Source organism: Hyaena hyaena, unplaced genomic scaffold, assembly GCF_003009895.1.
Source record: "Hyaena hyaena isolate Hyena2069 unplaced genomic scaffold, ASM300989v1 scaffold_758, whole genome shotgun sequence".
Classification (NCBI taxonomy): domain Eukaryota; kingdom Metazoa; phylum Chordata; class Mammalia; order Carnivora; family Hyaenidae; genus Hyaena; species Hyaena hyaena.
Genome location: NW_024081390.1, coordinates 458512 through 468706, shown reverse-complemented (window position 1 = coordinate 468706; position 10195 = coordinate 458512). Strand labels below are relative to the sequence as shown.

Sequence of the window (10195 nt, the reverse complement as noted above, 5' to 3'; positions counted from 1 at the left end):
TTTCTTCTTGTAGAGTGGCATTTGAGTGGCTGCAGAATTTTGGGGATTAGGCTAAGGGAGAGTTTTACATTCTTAAAAAACCACTTTGTTGTCATACGAAAAGTTACGCATTTACTGTGTACAAGTTGATGAGTTTGGAGATAAGTTTATGCCTGTGAAATCATCACCACAGTCTATGCCATAAACATATTCATCAGCTCTGAAAGCTTCCTCCCTCTTTCTTCTGCTTCTTTTTCTTCTTCTTCTTTTTTCTTTCTTTCTTTCTTTCTTTCTTTCTTTCTTTCTTTCTTTCTTTCTTTCTTTCTTCTCTTTTCTCTTCTCTTCTTCTTCTCCTTCTCCTCCTCCTCCTTCTTCTTCTTATGATAATAACACTGAACATGGAGCACCTGGGTGGCTCAGTTGGTTAAGTGTCTGGGTTTTGGTTTCAGTTCAGGTCATGATCTTGTGGTTCACGAGTTCGACATCCACATCAGGCTCTGCCACTGGCAGTGTGGAGCCTGCTTGGGATTTTCTCTCCCAGTCTCTCTCTGCCCCTCCCCTGCTCACACTCTCTGTCTCTTTCAGAATAAATAAACTTTAAAAAATTAAAAAAAAAAAACACTTAACATCTACCTTAGCAAATGTTTCAGTATATAATGCAGTTTTGTTAACTATAGACACTGTGCTGTACAGTAATCCCTGGGATCTATTTGTATGATTGAAACTTTGTAGAAATGGAGATACATTTAGTTGGGGATTGATGGAATATATTTATGCTGTTTGCAGTTACCTGGGGGTATAATTATGTTATCGCTACCTGTCAGGGGGTAGGAATGGCTTGCACTACCTCTTACTGTGCCTTCTCATCTGACGCCATGACATGGAAAGACAGGCCAGAAGTCATATGCTGATACGGATTGTGTCCTGTGGTGTATGTGGTTAATGCAGGAGAAACAAGGCAGAAACCTATAGAACCAGACGCTGGTCTGTAGAAAATTCATCCAAATCTTACAGGTCATCTATGAAAGAAATTCAACAGAGGTTTCCTCCTACTTTCATTGAAAAACTTGAAGTTTAAACGCTATTAATAAAAAAGAACTGTGATCATTGAAAGAAACTTTGCTAAACGACCGATAATAGTGAAAATAAATTTTGATCGATCTTGCTAGAGGAAAGCTTAAATTATCTATTTCCTGTATGGAGGTTTATGTCACAAAATCACTGTTATAGGAAGAGACGATCAAAGTGTATGCCACTTAAAAAATGGGAAAATGTTGTTAATATGTGTCGGGGGTTACTTAGTATAAATATAATGTTATTTTTATGCATTTTTCTAATGTTTGTGCTATTCCAGTTTTTTTTCATTTTAACAGTTTTTATTTAAAGTTTATTTAAGATCACTTTATTCCTTCATCTTCTCAGTTGTTTCTTCCTTGTATTTGCCCTTTTTCTTTCCTACTCGGTGAGATTTGGCTTTACGTTCAAGGATCCTTTGGGAGCCTTTGTCCAGTTTTAGTCTAGTGATACCCCCCTTGCGGGCATGAATGCCCATGTGGACAGTCGTACCGGTCACCTTCTCTTGCCGTTCTCGTTCAGTGTAGATGATGTATTTCCTCTCGGGTGGGCATGGATTGAACCTTGCACTTCTGTCTCGGCTCTTTGGGAAAAAACGGGCATAGTCTTACTGCGAATGTGGGAGGAGGCATTGACATGCCTTTTATGGCTCCTGCTCTGGTCAGAAGTCACAGAGGGATCGAACTTCAATTTGGCCACTGGTGCTTCAGCGATGGTCTCAAAAGGGAAGAGATCTACACCCTACTTCTATTCCAGCTTTTAAAAATTTGCGACTTGTTAGGATATCCATATCTTTTTCTAAAGATTTTTTCATATTTATTTATTTTCAAGAGAGAAAGCACAAGCAGGGGAGGGAGAGAGAGAGAGAGAGAGAGAGAGAGAGAGACAGAATCCAAAGCAGGCTCCAGGCTCTGAGCTGTGAGCACAGAGCCCGATGCGGGGCTCAAACCCACAGACTGTGAGATTATGACCTGAGCCGCAGTCGGACGCTTAACCGACTGAGCCACCCCAGAGCCCCTAGGATATCTAAATTCTAAACAAATATTCATTTTGTTACCTAATTTGTGTTTACATTTTTTTGACGTTCTTTTTCTTAAAGATGGTCCTACAAATTGTATATCATTTAAGACCTAGAAAACCTGGATCCGTGGCTGACAATGTGACACATGATAGGTGCTCAGTAGATATTTGTTGAGTGACTGCATGGAGGGACGAGTGAATAGAACATATTTGTACTCAGTCTTCTTGGGCACAGAGGGCATTGGAGGGAATTTGCAGCTGGGTCAGGGTGGTGACAAGTAGGGGCAAAGAGAGTCTGGGCTTGAGGCCTCTGGTGGGTAGGGAAATGTGCCAAAGTAGTCATTGTCTCCTCCCCACCTTGTTAAGAGACAAGGAGCTATGGTCTGAGGGAGCTGAGAAGTGGGGCAGTGATTTGCATGGACGGAATCCATACTCTGGATTCATTCTCTCATCCTGGGTATTATCTCTACCTTTGGTAATGAGGTTTCTGGCAGCAAAATGCAGGTCTGGCACATAGCTTCCTCGTTAATAGAGATATTACTGTCTGACTCTTTCCAAATAGGAAATTACACTAAAAGGACATCCATTTCGAGTTATTTGCAGTCCTGGTAGAGAAAACTAAAGCCCCCCCCCCCAAATTTTTGTACTCTTCTAAGATCACCAGAGACAAGAGAAAAGCTGGTGACAATTTGGAAAATGGAACTCCTAAATCATCGTCTTTTTTCACTCGCAGTTAGACCACGCCTCTGATAATATTGAGAGCAAATACTAATTTGATTGGGGTTTTGATTTTTCCAAAGTCAGTCATGTTTTTCCAAGTAGAGTTTTCACAGTATTTAAAGTCTTCAAAGGGAAAACAACAGCAAAACATTAGGCAAAAGCCTTGCGACTTCATTGCTAATTGCTTAATTTATTTTTCCTTTTTTTTAAAAAAATGTTTTTAATGTATTTTTGAGAGTCAGCGAGAGACAGCGTGAGCAGGGGAGGGTCAGAGAGAGAGGGAGACACAGAATCTGAAGACAGGCTCCAGGCTCTGAGCTGGCTGTCAGCACAGAGCCCTATGCAGGGCTCGAACCCACAAACTGTGAGATCATGAGCTGAGCTGAAGTTCGATGTTCAACTGACTGAGCCACCCAGGCGTCCCTAATTTATTTTTCAAATATTCAGAAATGTGAGGCTCTCCATAATCAGTCCCTATCCAGGTATCCTGAAAACAAAGGAAATATGATTTTCCATAGAAGGTAAAATGGAAGGTTGTGCAGAATTAGACATTACGTTTCACTAACTGATTATGATTTCTGCCTAAGATGAATCTAGAAAATCACTACATATGTATTACTTAATGTATTCGTGGGTTATCAATCACTGTGCATTTTTTAAACACCAAAAATGCTCCTTCGGGATAACTGGAATCAATGTAATGAACCCAGATATCTCCCTTTTACATTCAAAATATTTATAAGTGAGAAGATGCTATAAAAATATTGGGGACACGTTCGATACAAGAAAAGTCATCCTGCAGCCTGTGACTAATATTTTAATCTTTATCTGTTATCTTTGGAGACTTTTTATTCATAGGCATGAGTTTCTACATCATTGCCACCATTAGGTAACTACTGTTATAGTCTGAATTTTTTATTTAGTGTTCTGTGTTAAACGTACATGATTCCATATTACCGCAGTCTTCAAAATGATCGTATTAATGGCTGTGTAACCTCCTAGTGAGTAAATGTATCTGACTACATTCAGTCATTCTCTTATTGTGGTGAGTGGTGGTTAATGTGAGCTCTCAGGATGGTGTGTCTCCTTCCCCTGGGGGAAGGAGCAGAGGAGTGTGGGAAAGGAAAAATTGAACGTAGTGAGAAAAGTATTATACTACGACTTGAATCAACTTCCCTCTATTATAAAAGTAATACAGGGTAATTATGGAAAAACTAGGAAATCCCAGGGTATCTTAATAGGAAAATTAAAAACCACCTATAATGTGGCTACTTGGTGGTCATCTGAACTCCAACAGCAAGAATAGCCAAGTCCTGATTACCTGGGAGCTTATATATTTTGGACCATCACATAATATCACTCTTTTCAGCTTTTTTTCTCTTCTCAGCAAGCTTACAAGTCACAGGAGGGAAAAACCAATCTTGTCATTTTTTTGGACATATTTCATTTGGACCCCAAACAGTGTCCCTCAGCCTTATCTCCTGGTGTTTGGAATGGGGTTTGGATATTTCTAGAAATTACAATGACTTCCAAAGCATGAATGTTTGCTAACCATTGAGAGGAATTAAAAAGGAAAATGGAAAGCCATGACAATTCTTGGTGGGGGAAAGGGTATTAATTCTATAAGAAACATTTTTAAAAAGGTTAAAACTACTGGATTCATAGTCGGAATAAGAGAACAAGTTCCCAGAATGACTCAGCTGAAGAGGACAATTCTGTCGTGAATGGTTGAACAAAACTTACCTTTCAGCCTTTCTTTTTTTTTAAGTTTATTTATTTATTTTGAGAGCGACAGAGAGAGCGCTAGAGGGGGAGGGGCAGTGAGAGAGGGAGAGAGAGAATCCCAAGCAGCCTCTGCGCTGCCAGCACAGAGCCCAACATGGGGCTAGAGCCCAACATGGGGCTCGAACCCACGAACCATGAGATCATGACCTGAGGCGAAACCAAGAGTTGGACACTTAACTGACTGAGCCACCTAGGTGTTCCAAAACTTACTCTTCAGCCTTTCAATGCAAGTCTCCTCTTCAGGTCTTCATGGTGGGCAGCCATCTTGCTCAGTGCAGGACAGTTAGACCTGGCCTCTGTCCACTAAAGCTAGTCATGTCCCTCATTCTGGGAAACAAAAATGCCCTCTCTCCATTTATAATTTTTTTAATGCTTATTTATTCTTGAGAGAGACAGCACGAGCAGGGGAGGGGCAGAGATAGAGAGGGAGAGGGGAGAATCTGAAATAGGTTCTAGCCTCTGAGTTGTCAGCACAGAGCCCAGTGCCGAGCTTGAACTCTGGAACCAGGAACAGTGAGATCATGACCTGAGCTGAAGTCTGTTGCTTAACCAACAGAACCACCCAGGCGCCCCCTCTCCATTTGTACAAGGTCCCTGGGGATAGGTGGGTTCACCTTCTTCAATTGAGGATTACAGCTTTGGTTTCTAAAGTACTAGACATTGACCTTGATGGGCAGCTGTAAGTTGAACAGCTTCTGGTCTTTCCAGCAAACAATCTCATCTACAGTAGAAGGATCATGGCAAACCATAATCTGATCGTGAGCTAAATATCTAGCATGATTCTGAAAGTGTGCAGAGCAAAATCAGACAAGTACATCACTGTATGAAGGATCAATGGAGACCTCATGCTCATTTTACTTAGCACTAGAAAACCCTTTACCTTAGAGTGATATTTTAACTTGTAATAATGCTCCATAATTCAGAAACCCCTCAAGTCCTGCTACTGTTTGAATCCAGGCGGTATCCTTGTAAATTGAGAACATTTATTATCGGACTTTTCCAGATGAGGAAATGAGGGCTCAGAAATCTTAAATAACTTGCCCATGGTCATACAGGTGGGAAGAGACCAAGCTGGGACTCAAGCCCAGGTCTTCAAATTCCTAGCCTGTGCCTCATTTAGCAGATAACTCCTCACCATACTGGTTCTGGACTCGATCTAGAAAATACGGAGAGAGGGCAGTGGATTAGGCACCAAGCTGAAACAAAAAAAAGGGGGCAGCAATATATGGCTAGGATCACGAGGACTATTAAGCCAAGAGAAGAAAAAGGTGGGGAGCAAATTCTTTAGGAGCTTTCGCAATGAGAAGTGAATGCAAAGTGAGTCCTCTCCACTTTGAGGAATGCTGTGCTCAAAAGCAATGCCGTAGAACTGTAAAAACAAAGCAAAAATAAAACATAACCACGTCTGATAGTCATAAAGTAGTTCTGGGCAGAGAAGAGTGTTCAATGGTGGATAAGGTACCAGAAGGAATTGGGGAAACCTCCTTAGGTGCCTTCAAGCCCAGTCAGATGGGTATAGCTCATGAGCACATGCATCCCAGGGGTGGGAGAGATGCTTCTGGAAGACTCTGACATCTCTCAAAGACCTACACCATCTCAAAAGTGTGTCTCTTGCCCACTGGAATGTTACTTCTCTCTCCAGCTCCTTAGCTCCCCATACTTCCCTATGGAGTTTAGCCTGGCACTTTGAAAACATTTTTTAAGATTTATTTATTTTTGAGAGAGAGAGAGAACGAGCGAAAGCAAGCATGTACGCACATGCACACAAGCCGGGGAGGGGCAGAGAGAAAGGTGGACAGAGGATCCAAAGCAAGCAGGCTCTGTGCTGAGAGCAGCGAGCCTGATGCAGGGCTCGAACTCACAAACTGTGAGACCATGACCTGGGCCGAAATCAGATGCTCAGCCGACTGAGGCATCCAGGTGCCCCAAGCCTGGCACTTTAAAATTTCATGTTTTTATTCCAATTTTTGCTGGGTCGTTTTAATGTTTTTGCATGAACTTTTTCATTAGGTTCTTAAAATGTTATTTGTGGGGTGCCTTGGTGGCTCAGTCGTTTAAGTATCTGACTTATGCTTAGGTCATGATCTCACGGTTCATGGGTTCAAGCCCCACGTCAAGCCCCACATCGGGCTCTGTGCTGACTCGGGCTATGTGGAGCCCGCTGGGGGTTCTCTCTCTCTCTGCCCCTGCCCCTCCCAAAATAAGTAAATAAACATTTAAAAATGTTATTAGTAATTATAAAACACTCCAGATATTCAGATGAAATATACCAGACACCCATGCACTCCCCAGGATAAAACAGATGTTAATATTTTATCATATTTGCTTCGGATCAGTTTTTGAAAAGAAACAGAATGGCACAGATATCTTTCCCTTTCCTTTCCCTTCCTGGATGTAACCACCAATCCAGAAATCGACGTACATTCTATGTACACGTGTGTCTCCACAAAACAGGACTGACTTTTTCTGTAAAGGGCCAGATAGCAAATAGTTTAGGTTTTGTGGGTCTCTGTTGAATAGTCTCTGCATTTTCTTTTTATTTTTTTAACGTTTATTTTATCTTCTGAGAGACAGAGGGTGAGCGGGAGAGGGGCGAAGAGAAAGGGAGTCACAGAATCAAAGCAGGCTCCAGGCTCCGAGCTGTCAGCACAGGGCCTGATGCAGGGCTCGAACTCACAAACCTCGAGATCATGACCTGAGCCGAAGTTGGACGCTTAACCCACTGAGCCACCCAGGCACCCCATATTCTGCTTTTCTTTTTAAACAACTTCTCAGAACTGTAAAAACCACTCATGGGGTCCTGGACAGACTGGGAACTGGATTTAGCTGTTGCGGAGTCGGCGGTGGGGGGTGGGGGAGTCGGGGGGCAGCTTTCCTATCCCTGGGTATTTTTCCACCCCTGTGTGTTTTACCAATTTGTATGTAAATAGCATCATGCTTTTTGTATTCTTTTCACAGCTTAGGTTTTTCCTAATTCCTAATTTCCACATTCAGTGTTATGTTTTTGAGATGCTTACAAGTTGGCATACCTGATTTCTCTCTTATATTTTAATGGGCTGTGTTATGTTCCACTGCATGAATAAACCACAGATTCCTTTTCTGTCCCTCTGCCAATGAACTAGATTGTTTCCCAGTTTTCTTCACGATAAATGGTGTTGCAGTTTTTTTTTTTTTTTATTGGCAGGAACTCCTGCATAGTATCCTGGGGTTAGGAATGAAGGCTTTGGGGACGCCTGGGTGGCTCAGTCAGTTAAGCGTCTGACTCTTGATTTCAGCTCAGGTCATGATCTCATGGCTCTTGAGACCAAGTCCTTGTGTCGGGCTTGTGCTGACAGTGTGGAGCCTGCTTGGGATTCTCTCTCTCCCTCTCTCTCTGCCCTCCTCTGCTCACATTCTTTGTCGCTCTCAAAAATAGATAAATAAACTAAAAAAAATAAAAATAAAAAAAAACAGGAATGAAGGCTTCAGAGTCAGTGCCTGTGTTCAAATTCCGGTGTTATTAGCTAGCTATTATCAACTCAAGCAAGTGCCTTAATCTCTCTATGGCTCAGTTTCCGTTTTATGAAATAGAAATATCGACCATACTTACCTGCTAGAGTCATTGAGAGCACTAACTAATTACAAAAGTTCCTGGCACAAGATGTTTCTAGTTTAGAAATTCCTATTATTCTAAAAATATCGGGGCACCTGGGTGGCTCAGTGGTTTAAGTGCCCGACTTCGGCTCAGATCATGATCTTGCGGTTGGTGGGTTTGAGCCCCGCGTTGAGCTCTGTGCTGACACTTAGCTCAGAGCCTGGAGCCTGCTTCAGATTCTGTGTCTCCCTCTCTCTCTGACCCTCCCCTGTCATGCTGTCTCTCTCTCAGAAATAAGTAAAACATTAAAAAAAAATTAAAATAAATAAACAGGGGCACCTGGGTGGCTCAGTCGGTTAGGAGTCCGACTTTGACTCAGGTCATGATCTCACAGTTCGTGGATTCAAGCCCTGCATCAGGCTCTGTGCTGACTGCCAGCTCAGAGCCTGGAGCCTGTTTCAGATTCTGCATCTCCCTCTCTCTGACCCTCCCCTGCTCACGCTGTCTCTCTCTCTCTGAAATAAATAAAACATTAAAAAACATAAATAAAAAAATAAACCAAAAAATAAAGAAAAAAATTTTAAAAAATGAAAATAAAAATCTCAATTGTACCTGTAAATTTTGTCATTGTACTTTTTTTTTTAATGTGTGCCTTCTCCGCATTTCCCACAAACGATTTCCCAGAGGTTTGTCTATGCTGTTGTTTCTGACGCCTCCAGGTCTCATTTGTCTTCAGTCCGGATGTCGCAGCTGGTGGAGTCCCAGTTGGTAGGGGTCAGCGAAGGAAACGGAAACCGCACTAGATGTGCTAAGCATACGTGAATCAATCGCTACAGGGAGTTGGGCGCTTAGGACGACTGTAGAAGGGGTGGAGGCTCTTCTTCAAATCTGGGTTTCTCAGAATGACTCCACCAACAGGCCCGAATTGGCCTACTGGGGAGACCCCACCTCTGCCACAGTCAAGAACACGAAAGAAGGGGGGCTGCCACTGTAGGTGCGGAGTTCACCAAGTCACTGCTCCCGTTGTGAAAGAGAGAACAGAAAGTCTTTTTCTTGTTAAATTTATTCACTTATTTTGAGAGAGAGCGAGAGAGCGTGAGCAAGGAAGGGGCAGAGAGAGAGAGAGAGAGGAGGAGAGAGACTCCCAAGCAGGCTCTGCGCTGTCAGCTCCAAGACCGACGGGGGGCCCGAACACATGAATGGCAGGATCATGACTTGAGACCAAGTCAGACACTTAACCGATTGAGCCCCCCACCCCCGTCCCGGCACCCCGAGAACAGAAAGTCTTGGCCGTGAAGCTTTTACTGCTGTGTCTGCTGTCTCTTGGTCCCTGTGACAGTGGCTGCTGGACAGGAGGTGGCCAAATCTTGCCAGTGTCTCCTGGTGGACGTTCCACGTGAGCTTGAGAAAAATGCGCATTCTGCTGTTGTTGGGTGACGAATTCTATAGATGTCCACGATCCGCAGGTGACTGGCGGTGTCGCTGAGTTGAACGACGACCTTACTGATTTTCTGCCTGCTGGACCCGTGCGCTCCTGAGAGCCCGGCATTGACGTCTCCAGCCGCAGTAGTGATGTCGGCTGTTTCTCTTTGCAGTCCCATTAGTTTACTGTGTCCCGTAGTTTGTCACTCTGCTCGTAGGGCACAAACACTTAAGGACTCTTGTCTTCTTGGAGAAGTAGCTGTTGTGTCATTACGGGATGCCCTTATCTGCTCTGTCTGCAATTATTCCAGCGAAACGATTTTATTTTTAAGTAATCTCTACACCCATTGTCGGGCTTCAATTCATGATCCTGAGATCACATGCCCTTCAGACCCAGCCAGCAGGTGCCTCATTCTTTTTGTTGTTGTTAAGTTTTACACCCAACGTGAGGCTTGAACTCATGACCCTGAGATCAACAGTTGCATGCTCCACTGACTGAGACAACCAGGTGCCCCATACTCCTGCTTTCTGTCTGCCTGTCTTTCCTTTTTTTGAAGATTTTTTAAAAGTAATCTCTACACCCAGTGTGGGGCTCGAACTCATGACCCTGAGATCAAGAGT

At 43.1% G+C, this 10195-nt stretch overlaps 1 pseudogene; it reads right to left on the bottom strand.

The window, feature by feature from the left end:
• Positions 1-1381: 1381 nt before the first annotated feature.
• LOC120221134 lies at positions 1382-9701 on the bottom strand (annotated as a pseudogene).
• Between the last annotated feature and the right edge of the window lie 494 nt (positions 9702-10195).